Here is a 24322-nt window from a genome sequence, read left to right as displayed (position 1 = left end):
TCCAGCTGTTGCTCGCATGAAGCGCTGGACATATTCCTTCAAGGGCTCTCCCTCCTTCTGGCGTATCTCAACCAACTGGTTGGCCTCTATGGGGTGTACGGGACCCACATAGAATTGTCCATAAAATTCTTTCACGAACATCTCCTAGGATACTATACTAGCAGGAAGGAACTTAAAGAACCACTCCTGGGCGGGGAAGATCCGGCAGCGGGCATCTTCCGACACTTTCTGTATATCCATCTGTATCTTAAACTTGTTAACGTGAGATGCTGGGTCTTCGTACCCATCAAAATTTGGCAGTATTGGCATCTTGAATTTACTGGGGGTTTCAGCCACAGTAATCCTCTGTACAAATGGAGTGCCCCTCCTCTTATCGTACTCTATATGGGACGTCCGTCCCCCGACCAACTGTTGTATTGCCTAGTTCAGAGCATCAATCTAAGCTTGAACCACTTCTGGGATCGCATGGGCAACCGGTGTCGGGGGAGTGTGCTCATCATTCCTTTCACGATTGTCGTTGAGTATGTCCCTTAAATCGTCATTCCTGCGTCTTTGCTCGCTGACTCCTAGCTGATCAAAGACGTTCTGCTGCCTGGGTTGCCCCCAGCGTTTTGGCTAGCTGGCCTATTTTCTCTAGGCGAGGGGGGGGGGGGGCTTCTGCCTCTTTGTTCATTCCTCCGACCAGCATTTCCTCTGCCAAAGTCAGCTTCATTATAATCGTAGTTGTCTCTAAACTGGGGCTGGCTACGGCATGACCGGCTGTTCATGCTATTTCCTCCTCGGGCTGGAATTTCCCGAGCGTCAGGGGGAGGCCTGCATTGGTCGTTGGGTCCCTGTGCATTGTTATGCCATGGGGGGGCCCTGACCGCAGAGCCAGACTCATTGTTCCATCTGTTGGCAGAAGGACGCTGTCCCCTGCTCGGTGGATTCGGCTCTTCGTCCCCTGGGCGTCTAGGGCTGCGGGGCGGCTGCCTGGCCCTATTCTGCCTCGAGCGCTGGGGATTTCCTCGACCAGCCTGAGATGGAGTACTGCTCAGGACCCCTAGCTGGGACATCATCCTGAGCCACAGGTGGCTGCTCTGGCCTTTCAGGGTTTGCTGGCTAGAGCAAAGGGCTAGGATTGGGAGCCCTCTGAGGTGGCGCATTTGGTGGCAAATCTGGCTGAGAGGCCGGCGTAGCCTGCCTTTGAGCCAATTGGATGGCTGCTTCGAGAGCAACCATGGCATCCCTCTACCGACGGTCCATGTCCGCTTGTTGTTCACTCAGCTCCTGGCGCTGTTGTTCAATTTCTCTCTGCTGCAGCGCCATTGTCTTCGCAGCATTATCCTGATTGGCCTTTAGATTAGCCAACTCATCCTGCAACACCCCCAGTGTTGCCCTCAGCGTTTGCGAATACAACTCCTCCTCTTCAAATTCCAAATGTGGTTCATTCTCAGCCACATTCGGGGGAGGAGGTTAGGATGATGCAGCGCTAGCGGTCTATCCAGCCCTCTTGGATGTCTTCGCCATTAGATTTTCTTACAGGTTTTTATCAATCTCTCAATGAAAGCACCAAAATGTTGACCCTCGATTTGGCCAACAACACGGAGTCAAATAAACGACAGGAAATGAGACGACAATTAAGAGTTTAATCTAATGGAAAAGAAGAAAACACCAACGATTTATAGTGGTTCGGCCCCAAAGAATGGTAATGACCTACATCCACTTAGTGCTATTATTAATATTGAGTCCCAATGCCATGATCAAAGAACTAGGGTTCTTGAGTTTCACAAACCTTGGGAGAATTACAATAAGACGATGGATAATCGCACTATAAGCTTTCACTCTCAATATTCAGGAAAAAGATTCAAAAATCAGAAAGTCCCCTCCTTGAGTTATTTCATGCATATTTATAGGCTCAAGGGGGGTTACATGGGCCATTGGGCCTTAACTCTCCTTAATATCCGTGTATCAAGGTAATAAAGATGAAATAATAAATATAATTATTGCAAGATCACATTCTTATAAGGGAATAACTGAATCATACGACCAGCCTGGTCGTACCTGTTGACGGTGAGAACTCGTCAACTAAGTTGAGTTGGAAAAATTATCAAGTCAAGGTCTCTAATGGAAAAGCTGCAGAAACTTAAACAATCACTCAAGAACAATGATAGAACAATAATGGAGAATTCAGTCTTTCATTCACACTCAAGCCTTTGCTACAGTAAAATTTCCAACACCCTTTCAGGTGGTGTTCAAGTTCATTTTATAGTAGGCTCTAATGGCCTTAGGTACATGGTGGTCCAGGAGACCAAATGGTACATAAGTACTATGTCAGGGGAGTGGCTTCAGAGGTTGTGGTTGTACATCAGTACAGGAGCAGGTGTCAGGAGGATGTCTCCACTACTTGTCTGTACCCATGTCTGATGAGTGGCGGCAGGCGTAGTGGCGCAGGTCGTAGTGGTGTCGACTCTGACCCTTGGCCGTAGATGTACGGGCCATAACGCTTACCCCAGCAGTCCCACTGGTCTGGTGTCCGTACTCAGTACTTGGTCGTACAAGTATGTCCCATTCGACTCGTACTGGAGCCTCTAAGCATAGGGGTCTCTAGGTGTAAGGAATGGGACCCTTGGAAGGCTTATTGATGGAGCGGCTCTCTTGGCTGCTCATGAGGCTGAGTGTGCTGCGGATGTGAACCCCATGAGGCCATGGGCGAGGCCACCACGGGGCCTATTTGGCGAGGCCCCACTCTGGGCATGGGCGATGCCACCTGGTGCGTGCGGGCGTGGCCGACCGTGGCCGAGCGAGGCCATGGCTTCTATGCCATGTAAATGGGGGCTTCATGGCATCGATCTCATATTTTCCCTTGGTGAGATTTTGAGCATTAACACTTCCCCCCCCCCCAGTCTAGGAGAGTACCTTTAGGTGCTCTTGTAGACTATTCACCTTAGTTCTTATAAGTAGGCCTTCATGCGTGGCTTAATATTTCCACCTTACTTCCTTGGCTTAGTGGTTTACAGAACCCTTCCTTCAAGAGGTAAGGGGTTCAATCCCCCATCACCTCACTTTTTCCATAGTTTTTTTTTTTAAGTATGGGCTAATTTCTTGGGGTATCTATTTGGAGACTAATACCCCCTTTTGGTCTATTTTTGCAAGCCAATACTGTGGCTCTACGGTTTCCCGACTCGTCTAGCAACCTCTCTGCGTCTACTGCTGAGAGGGACTGCCTTACAGCCTGGGTCCCGGAGCTCAAGAAAGAGCTTGAGAAAACCCTGTCTGAGCCAAAGAAGGTTCGGGCCGAACTTGCCACCTCGTCGAGGAGGAAGCTGAAGGCGGTTGCCAAGGCCAAGGAGCTGAAGGACCAAGTTGCCGTCCTGAAGAGCGAACTCCAAGCGACTAAGGATATCGTGACGGTGTCGCAGGAGAGGGTTACTTATTTAGAGGCCGAAGTCGAGTCTATCAAGGTCGAACTCCAGACTGCAAGGGCCGAAGTCGAGGTTACCAGGACCCCTTGCAGGAGAGAAGTGCTTCCTTGGAGGCAGAGAAGACTGTCATTGAGTACAGGTCCATAGACAGCGCCCTTTACAACGTATGGAGGCAGGATCCCAATTTTGATTTCTCTTCTTTTGGTGAGCATGCCGTCGCTCGAGCGGCCATGTGGAGTGTCTCTTATTCTACTGCATTCGAGGCCCTTTTGAGCCTGTATGATGGGGTTTGGTTGGTTCCCCTCTTTTATTTACCAGACTGGAGGTCCTTGGGAGCCCATGTGAAAGGGTTCACTGGGACCTCTTTTGGTGCCCCTTGATTACTCTTATAAGGATATTTTGACCCCTTGGGTCCTAGCTATACTTTTATATATTCTTGCGCGCGCTTATTATTTTTTGCGAGAAACGTCCCTCTCGTCATTATGCATAGTACTATTTTTGCAAGGGTCTCTTTTAGGACCCTTTTTGGCTAGACGGCTTGGTGGCCGCTCTAGACTTATTAGTGTTGTCACTATATATTTTTCTTTCATAAGACATTTTGGCCTCCTTGATGTTCACAAGGGTAGCTAATCCCTGTAAACCCAAGGGATGCCTTTCAAGGTCCTCTCCCTGTTTTCTATAGTTAAGGACTTCGCCTAAGGCCCCGATATAAGGGGTCCTTCTAGGACCTCCCATTAAAGGGTCCTTTTTAGGGCCATGGTCCCTTTTGGGTCCTCCTGATGGAGGGCCCTTTTTAGGAGCCTCCTGGTGCATAGGATCCTTTTTAGGATCCCGGTGCAAGGGGTCCTTCTTTGGGTTCTCCTGCTTGTTGCTTGCTTTGTCTTCATGGGCCACTTCCTCCTGATGGAGGGCCCTTTTTAAGATCCCCTATTAGAGGGTCTTTTTTAGGAGCCTCTTTTTTAGGAGTCTCCTTTTTAGGAGGGCGAGGGGTCCTTTTTAGGATCCTCCGTTAGAGGGCCCTTTTTAGGTTCCCCTCGCTAGCTGCATGTTATTGCCTCCTGTCCTGCCCCCCAAGTGTTTGTTGAAATTTATTTCGGCTGACACTTTGGCTGATGCCCGCGTAGCGAAGAAAAATAACACATGAAGTTGCAAACAGTTTCATTCATAACACGCGGTTTACAACTGACTTTGTAAATAAAAAAGGGGGTTACATCTAACTAGGAGGTTACCTAGGTAGCCTCTTCGATTCTTACTTGCTTAAGCTAAAACAACGAAGAACAAACTAAACATAGGTTCTTTTTTCCCTGAGAGCTGAAGCCTTGCTGGTAGTACTTCTTGAGAGGCCCCGAAACCCGTGGGTCCAATCTTGTGCGGATCTAACTTGTGTGGGTCGCTCCTTCATACACAGCCATTGTCATTGGTATAGATGGTTTGGTGGCTGCGCGGAGGGACATGTTATAGCATTCCCTCGCTTTCTTCTACCCCCCTTTCACGCATGCTACTCCCCCAGGGGTTGGGAATTTCATAGCTAGGTGATACACAGAAGTTATCGCCTTCAATTCTCTCAGAGAGGATCTCCCTAATACCGCATTGAAGGCTGAGGTGCACTCCACCACGACAAAGTTAACCATTATGGTGGTTTGCTTGGGTTGCTCCCCCATGGTGAGGGCTAATTCGATTGTCCCTAAGGGTTGCATCGAATCTCCCGTAAACCCATACAAAGTCGTAGTGCAAGGTTTTAGGTGACGGAGGCTCAACCCCATCTTCTCCAGCGCTGGTCAATACAAAATGTCCACAGAACTCCCGTTATCCACCATGACCCGACGTACCCTCATGTTAGCAAGCTGGGCGGTTAGCACCAGGGGGTCATCATGAGGGAAACGCACCCCCTATGCATCTTCTTCAGTGAAAGTTATTGAGTCATTCTCGCCTTTGAAGCTCTTCGAGGGGCGCTGCTCCAAACTTAAAACACAAGGTGGTGGACTTCGTCTGGCCTCCTTGGAGTACTTGTCTCGCCCCTTCCTTGAATCGCCTCCGACTCCTGGTCCTCCAAAGATGGTCCTGACTCTCCCTGCACTTCTGGGGCCACCCCTCATGCCCGCGGAGGGGACTCTCCTTCTTCTGGCCTTTGGTTCTCCTTGCGCACATATCTTCCCAAATGTCCCCAGCGGATGAGCTCCTCGATTTCCACCTTCAAATGGCTGCACTCCGCGGTGGTGTGGCCGATATCCTTGTGATATTGGCAATACTTGCCCGGGTCTCTTTTAGACCGATCCTTTTTTATTGGCGGGGGCCTTTTAAAAGGGACCCGGTTTTCGTTCGTAACGAAAATATCCTCTCTCGCATGGGTGAGATCTGTGTAAAAAGTGTAGGGGCTCTGTGTGCGCTCTCCAGAGCGTTGGTGCTTCCGGGGATGATCGTCCCTCGTTCCCTCATATACACCCTTCTTCTTGGCACGGCTTTGGTTTTCCTGGGCAGAAGGTTTCGGGGGCGATGGGCCTTTTCCAGCTTTAAGGTTTTCGTGACCATCCTCCACGCGAATGTACTTTTGTGCCCACTCGTAGAAATCATCCAAGTCCGTGACCTCTCTCTTGAGCATGTTATCCCATAACTTGCTCCCTAGGCGTACTCCAGCGGTGATGGCCATTTTCAGCTCTCGGCGGGTTAGGCTCCCTACCTTAGCCGCCTCCATATTGAACCGGTGGAAATAGCTCTTCAAAATCTCATTTTCTCCTTGTTTCACATTGGCGAGGCTGGTGCCTGGAATTGTGTAATCTCGCATGGCGTGGTGTTGCTGGAGGAATTCATCAGAAAGTTGCTGCCAAGACTGGATGGAATCTGGTCTAAGCCTCCTGAACCATTTGTAGGCAGGTCCTCTTAAGGTGACAGCGAAGCAATGACATCGCGCCCCGCAGCCAATTCCCCTCAGCTTCACCAGGTAATTAAATGTATCTCGATGATATTTTGGATCCGTGTCTCCTTCGTAGGGGGTCATGTGGGGCTCTTTAAAGTTGACAGGGATCCTGATGGCCTGGATCTCCCTGATGAAGGGTGACTCATGGTCGAATTCTCCCTCAAAGACTTGGCCGCCTGATGCGGTGACGATCTTGCTTCGCAGGCTCTTCATCTCCATGTCCAGGTCCTGCCTCCTCTTGCTTAGAGTGTCCCTCAGAGCGGACGGGCTAAGATCTGCCTTTCCCTTGCCTTCTCGAGGCGCCACAGGGGGCGTGGTCCCTTTGCCCGCCCTCTTTTTATTGAGCTCCTCCCGTAAGTCTAAGGGTGCTCTTTTAGAGGTGACCTCGTCCTCATTGCGAGGGGTAGCGTTGGTCCTCGGCGCTGGTTTGTGGGCCTGCTTAGGCGGTTCAGGGTGCTCACGTTGCTTCGCTCGGGGGGTGTTACTGGTTGAGTGTTGGGTTCTCCCATCATCTACCGGTACAGTGGTCTCCACCCCATCCTTGCCCTTCTCCTTCCTCTTAGGCAAGGTCATGCTTGACTTACCCTGCAATAGCCCGTTCAGGGCCTCTTGCATGTTCTCCAAGGTGGTTTCCAACCTTTGGTTCTTACGATGGAGCTCACATATTTCCTCTTCATAAAACCGAGATTTCGAACTCGAGCTCACGGAATGGACCCGGGGGGGCTTATCATGCCTACGGGCAGAAGGGCCCGGGTCCTGCCGGCCGGAGTTTGGTACCTGCGGTGGTTTTGGAGGAGGGAACTCATTAGCATTTCCCGGTGGTGCTCTTGGAGGACTTTCTCCAGGTGGAGCGGCCGGTGCCGAGGCCACTCTATCACCTCCGTGAACCTCAGGGTCCTTCAGGGGCTCAACGTCTCTAGGTGGACTACGTTCAGGTGAACCTCTACCTCTCGTGGCTCCCTCAGTCGCTTTGAATGTCTTGGCATTTTCTTCTTGCCGGAAACAATGGTGGAACAGTAGCTTGAAACTAACGTTCCCACAGACAGCGCCAAACTGTTGACGGTGAGAACTCGTCAACTAAGTTGAGTTAGAAAAATTATCAAGTCAAGGTCTCTAATGGAAAAGCTGTAGAAACTTAAACAATCACTCAAGAACAATGATAGAACAATAATGGAGAATTCAGTCTTTCATTCACACTCAAGCCTTCGCTACAGTAAAATTTCCAACCCCCTTTCAGGTTGTGTTCCAGGAGACCAAATGGTACATAAGTACTATGTCAAGGGAGTGGCTTCAGAGGTTGTGGTCGTACATCAGTACAGGAGCAGGTGTCAGGAGGATGTCTCCACTACTTGTCTGTACCCATGTCTGATGAGTGGCGGCAGGCGTAGTGGAGCAGGTGGTAGTGGTGTCGACTCTGATCCTTGGTCGTAGATGTACGGGCCATAACTCTTACCCCAGCAGTCCCACTGGTACTGGTGTCCGTACTCAGTACTTGGTCGTACAAGTATGTCCCATTCGACTCGTACTGGAGCCTCTAAGCATAGGGGTCTCTAGGAGTAAGGAATGGGACCCTTGCAAGGCTTATTGATGGAGCGGCTCTCTTGGCTGCTCACGAGGCTGAGTGTGCTGCGGATGTGAACCCCATGAGGCCATGGGCGAGGCCACCACGGGGCCTATTTGGCGAGGCCCCTCCGTGGGTATGGGCGAGGTCACCACGGGGCCTATTGGGCGAGGCCCCTCCGTGGACATGGGCGAGGCCACCACGGGGCCTATTGGGCGAGGCCCCTCCATGGGCATGGGCGAGGCCACCACGGGGCCTATTTGGCGAGGCCCCTCTGTGGGCATGGGCAAGGCCACCACGGGGCCTATTTGGCGAGGCCACTCTTGGACCATGAGCGCCGAGGTACGGCCGAGCGACACCATGGAGATGCACGTGCGGTGGCCGAGCGATGCCAGGGAGACACGTGCGCGGTGGCCGGGCAACGCCAGGTGGTGTGCGCGTGAGGAGGGCCTCGCACCTGGGGCACGGCCAAGCGAGGCCAACTGGTGCGTGCGGGCGTGGCCGAGCGAGGCCACCTGGTGTCCGAGCATGGCCGAGCGAGGCCATGGCTTCTATGCCGTGTAAATGGGGGCTTCATGGCATCGATCTCATATTTTCCCTTGGTGAGATTTTGAGCATTAACAGTACCTAATAGTCAGTCTTGATGAAGCAATGTGCAGCTGGTCGATAACCGAATAACACCCTTTCATTTCAACTCTGCCACGTGTCAACCACGTGTGAGAAATCCTTGCAACATCATCAGCAACTGATTTTGGATAAACATCTACAAATGCTACCTTTCTGGAGCAAATAACCACAAACCTCAAAGTAAAGTCGTACCTGAGGAAATGGTATCAAACAAACAAGACCTGTCACCAGCAGTGGAAAATGAAAAATGGCTAGAGGATATCGCTAGTTCTAGTAATAATAATGGAGAGCTTTGTCGTAGTAGGAGGGTTGGTAAACAACCAGTTCGCTATGAACATGAAGTTCGGATGCTTGTGTCAGACACAAATAAAGATGATCTATTGACATATAGAGATGCAATGGAAGATTCTAACAAAGAAAAATGGCTAAACGCCATGGACCTTGAAATGGAATCGATGTATTCCAATTATGTCTGGACTCTTGAAGATCCACCTGAAAATGTTAAACATATTGGTTGCAAATGGATATTCAAGAAGAAGAGAGGAGAAGATAGGAAAGTAGAGACTTTCGAAGCAAGGCTAGTGGCGAAAGGCTACACAAAGAAAAAAGGAGTTGATTATGAAGAAACTTTTTCTCCTGTGGCCTTGCTTAAATCTATTTACATCCTCTTATCCATAGCTGCTTGCATTGATTATGAGATTTGGCAAATGGACATTAAAACAACTTTTTTGAATGGCTTTCTTGATGAAACCATTTACATGTCTCAACCAGAAGGGTTCGAATTAAAGGTCATGAGCAAAATGTTTGCAAGCTTCTTAAGTCTATTTATGGACTTATATAAACTTTGAGATCTTGGATTCTTAGATGATGAAACAATCAACATGTTTAGTTTTGAACAAAACATTGATGAACCTTGTGTTTACAAACAAATCAAAGATAAGATCGTGGTATTCCTCATTCCTTACGTTGATGATATTCTACTCATTGGGAATGACATAGAAACATTGTCAAAAGTAAAGAAATGGTTAGTTGAGCAATTCCAAATGAAGGATTTGGGAGAAGCCAAATATGTTCTGGGAATTCAGATCTGTAGAGATCGAAAGAACAAATTTCTGGCACTATCTCAAGCAACTTATATTGATAAAGTGCTAGAACACTTTGGCATGCAAAACTCCAAGAAAGGCACTTTGCCTACCAGGTCAGGAGTTAAATTGTCTAAAGAACAATGTCAACAAACACCTTAGGAAGAGGAGGACATGAGACAGTATCCCTATGCCTCTAGGGTAGACAATCTAATGCATGCAATGTTATGCACTAGACCTGACATCTGTTATGCAGTAGGGATAGTCAGCTGTTATCAATCCAATCCTTTATTGAGTCATTGGACATTAGTAAAGAATATTCTCAAGTATCTCAGACATACTAGAGATTACATGCTTGTGTATTCATGTGGAGACCTGAACCCCACTGGATATACTAATTCTGATTTTCAATCAGACAAAGATAGTTGAAGATTATCTCTTGATCCAAGAGATAGTCAACCGAGGAGATGTTAATGTCTCAAAGATTGCATCTAAAGATAATCTTGCTAGTTCGTCTACAAAGACTTTATCTATTAAATCTTTTTCAGGGTCATGTAAGGAGCAAGGGGTTAAGGGAAATGCCTCATTTGATTTAGGGCAAGTGAGAGATTGTTGGGAATCGTTCCCTTAAAGCAATTGTAGTAGAAATTGGTTTTTAGTGAAATAAATGAATGAATTGAATTATTGCATTTATGTAGCTTATGTGCTATATTATTGTTAATAATATTAAGTAAATATTAGAAAATTCCCAAGTTCATCTATGTGGTCTGAATCTCATATTGGTATGAGAGTATTGAGATTGAGATAATGGACTTAAAGAGTTCGCAGAAAAATAATTTTATGGAATCTTTAGATTAATTACTGCTAGTAAGGTCCACTAGTATTATGAATACATGTGACCTAGATCCGGGTTCCTAGTGTAGTAGGACACTATAGTGGAAATACTTTGCATACTGAGAGTATGTAGAATTGGACCAAATGTGATTTAATAATACTTGTTTAAATACCATTTCGTAGTATTATAAAACACATCAACCAGTGATCATATACAAACTGATCTTAATCCTGAAGATACTATGAACTCCTATTTATGTCATTTGATCCTTTGATTCATCCATTACGATTTGTCAGAATGATCAGGCTAAGAACTATTGTTTTGGAAACTCAATGATGTATATGGCTGGGGACATAGCTTAACAGATATGAAATATATACCTTCTTATAGATTGAATGATGGTTCTCTATTAGGTTGGCATTTGGAACTGAAAATGTTATTAACGTCAAATTCATAATCATATTTTGAATTAATGTTCACTAGTAAAGTAAATGGTACACTAAGAATCAAGATATAATAAAAGGGAAAAACGGTATTTTATTCCCACTTAATTATGAATCATCAATAGAGGATTAATTTTTATGTAATGATTATATCAGTGGACACTTTGTGGTTTCAATAAATTACTCAGTAAATATATGTCTTTAATTCTCAAGAGTGCAATCTCATATTTATAGTGGAATAATCATGAGATTAATAAATATGATTATTGCATTAAAGAGTTTTGGTTAATAATATTTTATTTATTGGAGCTTGGAATTATTGGTCCAAAGGTCCCCGGGGTGACTATATCAACACTATTCAAGGTAAGAGTTGATACATGGGTCAAACTCTGAATGAGTTATTTGAGAGAATATTTATTCTTCAGGATAAATATGCAATTATGTGATAGTTGAAGTTGCACAATTCATTATTGCATTAATGTAATTTTAAAAATTGTGTATAAATAAAATAAGTTGATTTTAATCAATTAATTTATTTAAGTGTGAAAGGATAAATTTGGATAGTCAAAATTGGTTTTGAATATTATATTTATTTAATTAATAATAAGATGATAATGGAAATTCAAATTTTGAATTTTGAAATTTAAGTTGTTATATTTTCCTTAAATAGATGATACCTTATTTTAATTTCTAATTATTAATTAATTAAAATTAAAATGCATGAAAAATCAAATCCCTTAATTTCAGGGAAGTGCTACACGCATAGGGCTTCCTAGAATTCCCTATGTGTGTACCACTACTGATAGTGATCAGTAATTGGTTTTTGATTTTATTTAGTTAATTTATAAAATATTTTGAAAAGGGTTTTAAAATAGAATGTAAGACTTTGTCTATAACGCCCTAAACTCCAGGCACCGTTACGGTGCACATTATAAATCATGCTAAACTCGCTAATCGAGTCATTTGGCCATAATCGTGTAACTAAGTATGATTAGAGATTTAGGGATTAAAATTTTGGGTTAAGATGTAACGTTTCATTAGAACGTTTACTGTATACATTGGGATCCCAAAAATATAATTTAAAGGTTTATTACAACAAAATATTTACAACCAGCCGATCTAAGCGGTAAAACAGGGTTTAACCCTAGTTCCTCTTTTAACCCTCGGCCGTGGCGGTCGAGCAGCCGCATATGTACACATCATCACCTAAGCTCTCCAACTCAAGGATGGTCCAACTTTCTTTTACCTTTACCTGCACCACATAGCACCTGTGAGCCGAAGCCTAGCAAGAAAACTTAATATGCTCATGATCAGTAATAACATGTCATCAAATCATAAGGCACATGCCTAGCAAATATAGCCCTATTCAAGCAGGCATATAAGTTCAAACAATGAACGAGTGACTGATCAACAAGTCACTAATAGGGGGTCTGTACCTTTAAAGGAGTGACTAATTATCAAGTCACTAACAGGGGGTCTGTACCTTTAAAGGAGTGACTAATTATCAAGTCACTAACAGGGGGTCTATACCTTTAAACGAGTGACTAATTATCAAGTCACTAACATGGGATTCCGCTCCCTCAGCCATGTGACAAAACAGTCACCTAGGCCTTTGGCCCTGACTCTGAGTAACTAGTCTTAGACTAGACAAGTGCTTATAATTTTCATCGACCTTCGGGTCGGTCCAGCATTAATGCTCCTAGAGTCATTCAATGCTGATATCGATTAGATCTAATCTTTTATCGGCTCTGCATTCGTGACACTTATGCCGTTTCTGACTCCCAGGTCAGTAATATACGACCAGTGTCGATCCTGAATAGTCAATGCCACACACAAGTAAGCAATGTTACCAAACATATATTATGTGTCAAATATCTGAATACAAAGCACTCAACATGCTTACTTAATAATTGCTAGCATAATTAGGATCATGCATAAACATAAAGGCTCAAGCTCTGATCAATCTCATATTCAATATTCATGGCATGCCTTATTCACATTTTTTTCGTGCATCACATGCATCAAAATTAAACTTCCAACATGCATCAAGAATAACCATGCATATCATATACACAGGGTGCATTTTTCTTACCTTTGGTCCAAGCACAGGTTACCAATAAACGAGCCACAAGCATGATCCTTATTCCAAGCCTCTAGTGATAACCTAGTCACAACCATAAACGGTGATCCAATAAGTTCAAGTTCTAAAACCAATCCCAGAACCAAGAACTAGCCTCTAAGACATCAAATCCCACTAAATCGGGTAGTAGGAATGATCCCGAGGCCTAAGGTTTGATTTCCCAAGCTTAAAACATCATTTTGGCCACAAATGGCCTCAAGCGTTGCGGCCCTACCTCCCAAGTGTCGCGGCCCGCCTCCAAACAGAGGCAGAACCCTTCTCTGCCTGAACCCAGCGCTGCGGCGCTCCACCTTGCGCCACGGCCCTAACAGCCCATCAGCAACCTTCACCTTCTTCATCAAGCCTGGGCCGCGGTGCCCAAGAATAGGGTCGCGGCCCAACCACGAACTAGCCATTTTTCCTCATTTTCTCCATTTAAAAACCTTCCACAAACATATCCAAACATCCCCAAATCCCAAAATCTATGTTCCCAAACATCCCCATGATCCAAAACCCACAAAACGCAAGCTTCAATTCAATCAAAAACTCATCAAATCACAAAATCCAATTCACGCTTAAAAACTTTAAAAACTTAGAACTTAAAACTTGAATTACCTCCGATTGAGTTTTTCCCAACTAAATCCTTCGGCTAATAAACTTCTCATCTTTCCTAGGATCGCTATGCCTCAATCCTCACTTGAATCCGAGTCCTAGAACTCAAGTTTCCTTCGAAAATGCGATCGGGAGACGAAAATGGAAGTTAGAGGGAGAGAGAATGTTCTGAACGTTCTTTTATTTCTTAAAAGGTTACTTCAAGCTTAAGTAGCCTCAAACAAATCCTAACGCTCGGGGTCCCAAAAACACCCCCGGGGACAAAATAGTCAAAGCCTCTAGAATTTCCCCCTGATCTTACTAACTCCCAATTTATCACCAAATATTGATTCCCATTACCCCATAACTCGGTAATGCTCTAAATACCCCTTAACTCACTCCGAGTCAAGAATAAATCCCGTTGTGACTTTCCCACTTGCTTACCTCCTAGGATCATCTCGTGCTGAGTAACCCTAGCATAACCAAATAATAATAAAGCACCATACACATATCACATATATGCCAAATATGCCCGAAATGGCCAAAATATGAAAATCACCCAATTAATGAAAAATGGGTACACATGCATATTTAATACACCTAAACATGCATATTATCATCTAATAGCATAATAAATCAGTTATGGCCCTCCCGGCCTCCTAATCAAGGTCCTAAACCTTATTAGGAAATTTGGGGCATTACATTGTCTTTAATTATCACTTATTTATTATTATTAAGATTATCAATTTGATAATAATAATAATTATAATAATAATAATTATTATTATTATTATTATTATTATTATTATTATTATGTCTATATATTCTAGATGATAGAAAATAGGGAAAGAACAATTTTTTACAAAAATAAAATTAAAAATTGATCATCTTTTTCTCACAAAAAGAAAAACCTTTATCTTTAGCCTATAATCAAAAGTTTCATGTGTTGAGAATACTTTTGATTCACAAATATTGATTCTTGTTCTCTATGTACCCACCCACATCATGAGGTGCAGAGAACGTCTTGGAAGATCAAGGAGTGAGTACTCTAGCGAGGATAGGAAGATTGAAATATATACGAAAAGATTCAAGGATTCTTGATAGGCTACAAGAGGTAAATCATTTCGTATTATTTCACATAGACATATTTTGTTTACTACATATTGCATATTAAAGGATCCTCATATAAAGTTGTTTATATGAAGAAAAAAAAAATTGTCTACGATACTATCATCACCACAATTTCTGTTGTGCACTAGGAATTGTTCCTAACAAATGGAATTGTCCCCTGAGCACCCAAGAAGGTCCCTAAATCAGTTCTTAAGAACCTTGAGCTAAACTCACAAAAATCAGTAAATTGGGGTTTCAGAGCACCAAGCGCGACTGCCCCTACCCTTGGGCGTGGTTGCGCTATCAAAAACTTTGGGGTTTCTGGGGAACTAGCATGATCACCCCAGATCCTTACGGTTGTGCTAGTTCCATGGAAACGCCAATCGCATCCCATAAATCTCCATTTTCCTCCGAATGATTCCCTACAATTGTAAACCCCAAACTCCGACCCAAAACTCAATTCTCAACACAATTTGTATACAATTTCGACCTCAAATTAGCAATACAACCAACATACAATATCAAGTCACTGGAAAACACACCAATTACACATTGTTTAACCCAATTTAGACTTGATGATGTGGCTTTTAAGAAAGAGACACATGGCATTACACCGCATTAAATTAAAAGTGTTGGTCGAAAGGAGTAGCTGCTCGAGAGGGCTACATCAAAATATAAAAGCTTATTTAGCAAAGTTCAAGTAACCTGCTCGATGATGGAGCAAGCCGGTACTATCCCATGAAGTTGCTCGGAGTGCAAGACTTGCTAGATGAGCAAGTCACTTTTACCCGAAGATCTGAATTTCACGAGATACTAGCAAATATGCCAAGATATTTACGTAACTGATATTTAAATTGTATTATTCCTATATTATTTTAATATGTATTTGAATGTACTAATCCTACACCTACACGTGTAAGGCCTAGATTTTTTTGTAAGAGCCCATAGCCCACTAAGTCTCTGTATAAATAGGGATTTCATTCTATCATTAACCCTATGTGAAAAGTTAAAGGAGAAAAATCTAGAGATTTCTTTTGGATGCACTTTACATACGAAACCCTTCGAATTGTATTCTTTTCTCAGCTTAAGAAACTCAGTTGAATCTTATTTCTTCTTGATCTTAAGTTTGAGACTTATTTCAATAATAAAAGTGCAAGTGGACATAGGTCATTACCAACTCTTGGGGCTAAACCATTATAAAATTCTTAGGGTCATTTATGTGATTTCAGTTCATTTAATTCTTATTCTGTCGTATACATTGACTCGGTGTCATTGGAAAAACACTGGTCAACATTTTTGTGCTTTCATTGAGACCTGAAATCCAAGATCCTATTTTATTAGATCCATCTGAAGCAATGGCTTTCACAACTAGAAGCCATAGTCAAGAGCACAATGGGGGAACCCTAACGCTGCCCATCCAGACCAGCCCTCAAGAAGTCAAATCCCTCCTTTCTGCCATGCTCATCAATTTCCTCGTCCTGGAAACTTGCCTCCACCTGCAACATTTGGGCATGATGAGTCCCATGTGGAATTAGGAGAAGAGCTGCAACCGACCTTGAACAGTTGAAAGGGGTCGTGGGGCAGATGTTGGAGCAATTCATTACCATGTATGACAATCAGGCAGCCACTCAAGAGGCTATATCTGAAGCCCTCAACAGACAAAGACAAGATTTTCAAGCCTGGTTGGATCACAGATAGCGAGCCCTTGAAGCTCGCCAAGAAGAAGTTAACCATCGCAATGCTGAGGCGACAAGGTTTCTAGAGATCTTCTTGTCACAGAATCAAGCAGTGAGATCCTGACCAGTGGATCATCTGCTTGAGAACATTGGTCAAGCAAATCCTGAAGCCCAACGACCAGTTGGCCAAGCTCCAGGACCTGCCCAGCGATCGCGATCTTGTGATCAAGTGGTCCCTCCTAGACTTGCTAGGAGTCATCACTCCCAAAGGGGAGCAAAGCCAAGAGTGCAACAACCCCTCTACCAAGACGAACAGATGCTACCTAATAGAGAACAAGGTTGTGCCAGAAAAGTGTCTAGAACTAGAAGGCCTACTAATGAGCACCCAAATCAAGAAGCCTCGAGAGGTAGGCAGCCCCCAAATTCTGAGGCTGGCCCTCAATTCCGACAACCAATAAATGAGAGACTGGCTAGCCAGATCTAGGCCAGCCACCTCACTATGATGGACACAACCGTGGTCATTATCATAGAAGAAGCAGAAGGAGAAATGACCAAGAGGCCAACAGTAGTTATCAATCAACCTATAGAGATTATTATAATGTGATGAAGGGGATAGTCGGTACTACCAACTCCATGTCCATCAAGAGTATAATGACCACTGATAGGATGAAAATCTAAGAGGGAAATTTGTTCTGCCTAGGCCACCTAGTCCTTAAGATATCCCACCTATGGAGAATGTACAGCCTGAAGGGTCGTTTGTCCCACCAAGGTAGCAAGAGCCAACGAACTATCCCGCGAGACTACCTCCTAGTTCTCCTCGAGTAGATAGTCAAAATGTTGGGGGGCGACCAAGAGGGGGAAGTGTCTTTAATAAATTGGGAAATAGAGAGCCTGGCCTCTATGATTTCCTTAATCAGCTTAGGGAAGGCAACACGTCCAATGTCGTTGGACCCATTGCACCGATATTCTCGCATGCACCACAAGCAGGGGCTACTGCAATCGCAATTGCAACACCAACTGTTGTGCCACTAGTTGCTCTTGAAATCCAAGCACAGTTGGATGCTCTTACTCAAATGTTATGAGAGATAATACCCCCAAACTCACTGACATCGACCTGGAAAGAAGGAAAGAGTCTCATTTCTTTAATCAGATCAATGCTCTGATAGTACCACCCAAGTTCAGGATGCCAACTTGGAAGATGTATACTAGAAAGGAAGATCGTGTTTCACTTGTTAACAATTTTGAGATACAAATGGACCTCCAAGGGGTTAGAGACGACGTTCGTTGTAGGATCTTTCCAGCTACTCTAGCCGATTCTGCTCAACAATGGTTCTTCAGACTAGAGCCAGGAACCATTACATCCCGGTTGACATTAAGCAAGGGCCAAATGAGCCTCTGAAGGACTATGTGCAGAGGTTCATGCAAGAGGCTTCCTGATCAAAGACAGTCAGCGATGATGGAAAGCTGATGGCGATCATGGATGGAATCCAAGTAAAGGGTCTCCTATGGAATGACCTAAGGAGAAAAATCGTCTACTCAACAAGGGAATTCTTAGATAGAGCAGACGAGTTCGTTGAACTAGAAGAGGCCATTAGAAGAGCAGATCAAGCCAATCAGGCAAGTACCAGTACTGTGGCTGCTCGACCACCATGACTGGGATTTCTCATAACAACTAGCGTTAAACCCTATTTTTCCACTAGGTTGGCTTGTTGTAACTTTTGGAGTTGTAAATAACCTTTTAATGTTTATTTTGGGATCCCATATATGGAATTAAATGTTTCAATGAAATGGTTATTCCTTTTGACAAAAAAAATTTACCCTAAATCATTAATCATATTTAGTTAGACATTAATGGCCAAGAGACTCGTTTAGAGAGTAGCACTATTCAAAATACACAGTGTAACAGTCTTGTTTGTCCAAGGCATTACATCTTCTACCCCGAGTGGGTTTCTAATCCCGTCCTAGTACCAAAACCCAATGGAAAATGGACGACTTGTGTAGATTTCATTGAACTAAACAAGGCGTGCCCAAAGGATCGCTTCCCTCTAGTAAGAATCAACCAACTAGTTGATGCCACTGCAGGGCATAAAGTCCTCACATTTATTGATGCTTACTCGGGGTATAATTAGATCAGTATGCACCCTCCGATGAGGAACATACTAGTTTTAGAACTGACGCGGGCTTGTACTGTTACAAAGTAATGCCTTTTGGTCTAAAAAATGTTGGCACGATGTACCAGCGACTAGTAAATATGATGTTCAGAAACCATATAGGAAAACACATGGAGGTCTACGTTGATGACATGCTGGTAAAGTCAAAAGAGGGTAGGGCGCACGTGAAGGATCTATCACAATGCTTTTCCATCCTTAAGCATTACGATATGAAGCTTAACCCCTTAAAGTGCTCGTTTGGGGTAAGCTCGGGCAAGTTTCTCGGTTTCATTGTTAATGCAAAAGGTAAAGAAGCTAACCCAAAAAAAATCAACACTTTGATCGACATGAAATCCCAGACCAAGACAAAGGAAGTATAGAGTTTGACCAAACGGATTGCAGCACTCAGCAGATTTGACTCAAAATCCACTGACAAGTGCAAAATCTTTTCTAACCTGCTAAGGGAAATAACAAGTTTGAATGGATAGAAGAATGTGAAAAGGCTTTCCTGGCATTTAAGGAACACTTGGCTTAACCTCCTATCTTATCGAAGACGATTGATGGGGATACTATAGACTTGTATCTAGTAATTACTCAACACATTGTTAGTTCAGCCTTGATCCAAGAAATGGATAGGATCCAACATCCAGTGTATTACATAAGCAAAAGGTTGGTCGGGGCAGAATCACGATACCCATTAATTGAAAAACTGCTTATTATTTGTTGCTTGCAGCAAGGAAATTAAGGCCTTAGTTCCAAGCTCATCCAATCATAGTTTTAACCAATCAACCTCTCAAGCAAGTTCTACGAAAACTAGAGGCATCTGATCGATTACTTAAGTGGGCTATCGAGCTCGGGCAATACGAAATTGCCTACTAGCCAAAGGTTGCTATTAAAGGGAAATCTTTAGCAGACTTTATTGCTGAATGCACTGGAATACCAGGAAAACGATGAGCAAGCAAAAGAGCCTGAAGATAACGAAGAAAATTGGCCCATATGGAGGTTGTTTGTAGATGGATCCTCCAATGAGTATAATTCTGGAGCTGGACTTATACTTATCACACCTGAGGGACATCGTATTCACTATGCGATAAGGTTCAGCTACAGTTCCTCAAATAATGAGGTACAGTACGAAGCCCTACTAGCAGGATTACAACTTACTAGAGATGTTAAAGTAGTGGTAGTAGACGTATATACTGATTCACAACTGGTCGTGGATCAAGTGTTGGGCGAGTACCAGGCTTGAGGTCTAATATTGGTGTCCTACCTCAGCAAAGCAAAAGATATTCTAGCATAATTAAAAAAAATTACCATCCAACAAGCGCCCCATGGCCATAAGTCCAATGCAAATGCCCTAGCAAAACTCGCAAGTGCTAAGGAAGGAGACACCCTAAATGTAGTACCGGTTGAGCACCTAGCCCACCCAATTATTAATGAAATGGAGCAAACACTACTGCTCGGTAATATCCCCTCCTGGATGACTCCTATAGCCACATTCTTGGAGCATGGAATATTGCCTCAAGATAGAAATGAAGCCCGAAGAATTTCAAGACAAGTTGCTAGATACATAATTATCGATGGAGTAATGTACATAAGAGGGTATTCTATGCCTTTGCTCTAATGTAATACTGAAACAGAAGCTGAGCTGCTAATGATAGAAATGCAGGAAGGATTCTGTGGCAATCATTCAGGGCGGCAAAGTCTAGTCAAGAAGATACTAAGACAAGGATATTTTTTTTTCCAATGATGAATGAAGTTTCCATGGAGTACATTTGAAAATATGATAAGTGTTAAGGATTCTCCAAAATCCATCGAGTAGCTCCTAATGAACTTAAACAAATTCACAGCCCATGGCCCTACACAATATGGGGTAGTAATTTGATCGAGCAACTCCCAACAAGAAAAGGTGGAGTGAAATTTGCGGTGGTCGCATTGGATTACTTTACAAAGTGGATCGAAGCAGAACCACTTGCTACAATCACTTCCAAGAAGGTGCTCGATTTTGTAGTCAAAAACATCATATGCAGATATGGGCTACCAAAAAAGATCATTTCAAATAATGGCACTCAGTTTGACAATGACACATTTACAAACTTTTGTGTAACGCATGGTATCACTAAAATATTTTCCCCAGTTGCTCATCCCCAAGCAAACAGACAAGTAGAAGCTATCAACAAAACCTTAAAGGGCACAATGAAAAAGCATCTCGAAGAAGCCAAAATTGGTCGGATATTTTTCCATAAGTATTATGGTCATATCGAACTACTGCTCGAACCTCAACTGGACATACTCCATTTTCCCTAGCTTATGGATATGAAGCAATGATACCAGTTGAGTTAACCACCCCCCCCCCCCCCCAATCACATTGGAGGAGTTCGTATGAAGAAGATCAAAACCACCAACTATTGGTTGAAAGCCTCGACATGATCAAGGAAAAAGTGGAAAATCACAATTATGAGTGGCTGCTTACCAACAAAAGGTAGCCAGATACTTCAACTCTCGAGTCAAGAATAGAAAGTTTCCCTAGGAGATCTAGTATTGCAACAAGTGTTCCAAAACACTAGGGATCGTGTAGCAGGAGTTTTGGGACCAAATTGGGAAGGACCATATCAGATCATAGAAGGATTACAACCATGAACATACAAACTTGCTTGACTGAATGGTGAACTAATTCCAAGATATTGAAATGGTGAACACTTACGGAAATATTATCAATGAATATTGGTCGAAAGGCACACTTTTCCCACTTACTCCGACCAGCATTATTCTAGATCCATTTTAATTGTAAAGACACAATGATTTCCCAATTATTCATTTTTGGTTGTAAAACACGTATTGCTCGTTCTTTTACTACCAATTATTACTCAGACAACTTTTTTTTAGTTATGTGGTTATTAGGCACATTTTGCCCTTAATAAATGACCAATAAAGTAGTCCAATTCAAGTATTTATGTTATTTCTTCAAAAACATGCATTGCACGTAGAATTTTTAAATTCAATAGACATGTTTTGTCCATTTTATTACGAGGTATTTACAAGGGAGTGTGCTCGACACACTCATTATGGCCAATTTTGTTATTAAATAAGTATTACTTCACATATGTGATTCTTAAACAAAATTCCAAGTATACTGCTATATGATATAATATTTGAGCAATACTGCTAGCTCGAGCAAGTCTGGATATTTTGCAAGTGACCAAGGATTGTCCTCCTCGATCACTTGGGGGGCATAAATGGTATACATGATCGCACATAAGTAAATAAGTTAAAATAATACAACTGAGTAATACTTAGAAAATTTTCAAAAATTTATAAAGTATTGTGCTTCGTCCAACAAGGACATAAAAGATCAAGACGCTCTAAATATTTAAAATGAGAAATAAAGTTAAAATCTTATATAAAAAATAAAATTGTTATATCAAAATAAAATCATACGAGCAACATATAATATGTATAAAGCAAGAGTAAAAATATTCGCACATATTATCCGAGATTAAAATCTGCTCAACCAACCATTGTTTTTTCACCACGGACCTTAAGACCCAAGGTGAAATAAAAAATAAATCCGTCCTCGAGGCTTCACCACCTCGGCATCTTCCCCCCAGGCTCCTCCTGCTCGACTTCAAGGGTTGTAGAGATTTCTTCAGCAACAGCCTCAAGCTCCTCCTCTTCAGTCGATCTTCAGGAACCATTAAGCCTTGGCAGCTCTAATGCCACTTTGTAACGCTATACTAATCTAGGATCGTTACATCGTGAGTTTAAAATACTACTTAACTCGTTAAGCAAGTCATTTGGACTCAAAAGTGTAATTAAAGTTAATTAAAATTATATGTTAAAATACTAAAAAATTGATCTACTTTTCCATTTAAAACTTTAAACATTTACAAGGGATCTCATAAAGAGTTTAAACAAAATGTTATTAGATCATTGTTGTCAAAATGAGTTGCCCTAAGCGACAAAATGGACTTTTTGACCCATGTCCTTCAAATAACTTAACTTGTTAAGTTGAGCAGGCTGGACATGCATATGTCAGTTTTCTTACCTCAGGTCTTGTGCAAGAATCAAGACAACCTCTAGTGCAATCCTCTCCCGAGCCTCTCGGAAATCCTAGTCACAACATTCATTAAACGCTCATTAGGAACTAAGTCCAAATGTGGTCTCAAGAATCCAACCTTAGCTCTCGATACCTCTAATTCCATTCAACAGGGTAATGGAATTGTCCCCTGAGCCCCGAAGCGGGTCCTTGAATCACCTCTAATTCCATTTTCTCTAATTTTTGGGTCAAAAGACCATTTTATACCCTTTCTTAGTCCTTATTAACCTCAAGGACATTTTTGTCATTTTGCTGTAATTCTCACTAAACCTCTGATTACACCACAAATCTCCAATTTATCAACTTAACCCATCAGACATAACTATTCCACCAATTAAATTTTATTTTACCAACAAATTCTGAAATATGAAAATTCCCAAAATACCCCTAGGCTCGACCTGATCCGAGTATTGTTCTTGTTGTAACTTTTTTGCTAAAACTGCTCGAAAGGATCCACTCATGCAGAAAATAACATATATCCACATAATAATATGGTCACAATACACATAGCACATAATATTTACAAATATACCCTCAACGGGTCAAAATTACGAAATTGCCCATTTTAAACAAAAACGGGTTGTTAAACACATTTAATACACATAATCATGCATACTCAATTATATAACCATATAATTCACATAAATTCCACTCGTGCCCTCCTGGCACGCTAATTAAGGTATTAAACCTTATTAGGAGTTTTGAGACGCTACATTATATATAAATTATTCAAACAATAATTACGATAATCAAATATAATAAAATTGTATTTTTATTTAATTTAATAAAATTGTCTTTACACATGTTTTTAGGGTACCAACCCTAACATAATGAACTTTGTAATGACCCAAAAGAATGTTATGATAATGATATTCAAAAAAATATAAAATATCTAAAGATATTTTATAATTAGTTTATAATTATATTCTAATGATTTATCTTTAGATATTGATTAATTTAAATATTTTCTTAATTAGTTTAGACCTTTCTTTGTAATTTATATATATAAATCAATGTTCAATTAGAAGGTTAAGCCATAATTATTCAATTCTCCTCATCTCATTAATATATCATGGTATCATAGCAAGTATCTTTCCTAGGAAACCTCTAACATTCCTCATTCTCTTCTTTCTCTTATACCGACTATTTGTTTTCCCTCTTTCTCTATTTTTTTTCTTTCTTTTCTTTAATTATGGCCACCACAAATAATACATTTAACGGATCTACTCCTAGTAACAATTGTTCTTCGCGGTCTTTCTCTTCTTACACTATCGATCAAGATAGCCATCATCCTCCTCAACCATTCCTTTGTCACTGCCAATGGTGTAATGTCCGGAGGCATGTTGCCAATGGCTGCCTTATTTTTCACCATAAACAATCCTATTTCATCACCAATGCTCCTTGTAATGCCCCCACTTCCTTAGACTCGTTACTAAGTGAGTTTAAAAACGTGCGTTCAACTCGCTAATCGAGATTTTATGTCAAATAGTGTAATTAAGCTATAAACAGAAGAAAAACTTTAGAAATAATTCCATTTCAATGAAAATCATAAAAGTTTGACACCTGGAATCCCAAAATACAATTTAGAAACATTTACAACATATAAATTGAACCAAGTCGACTAAACAACAAAATCTAAGTTTATTTACAACCATCTCCCAAAATCCCCTAGCTGTGGCAGCCAGGCTGGCCCAACATGTACACGCCGCCTCATGCC

Source organism: Humulus lupulus, chromosome 3, assembly GCF_963169125.1.
Source record: "Humulus lupulus chromosome 3, drHumLupu1.1, whole genome shotgun sequence".
In the NCBI taxonomy this organism is placed as follows: domain Eukaryota; kingdom Viridiplantae; phylum Streptophyta; class Magnoliopsida; order Rosales; family Cannabaceae; genus Humulus; species Humulus lupulus.
The sequence above is the reverse complement of the archived record's forward strand: the minus strand, read 5'-3'. Positions refer to the sequence as shown.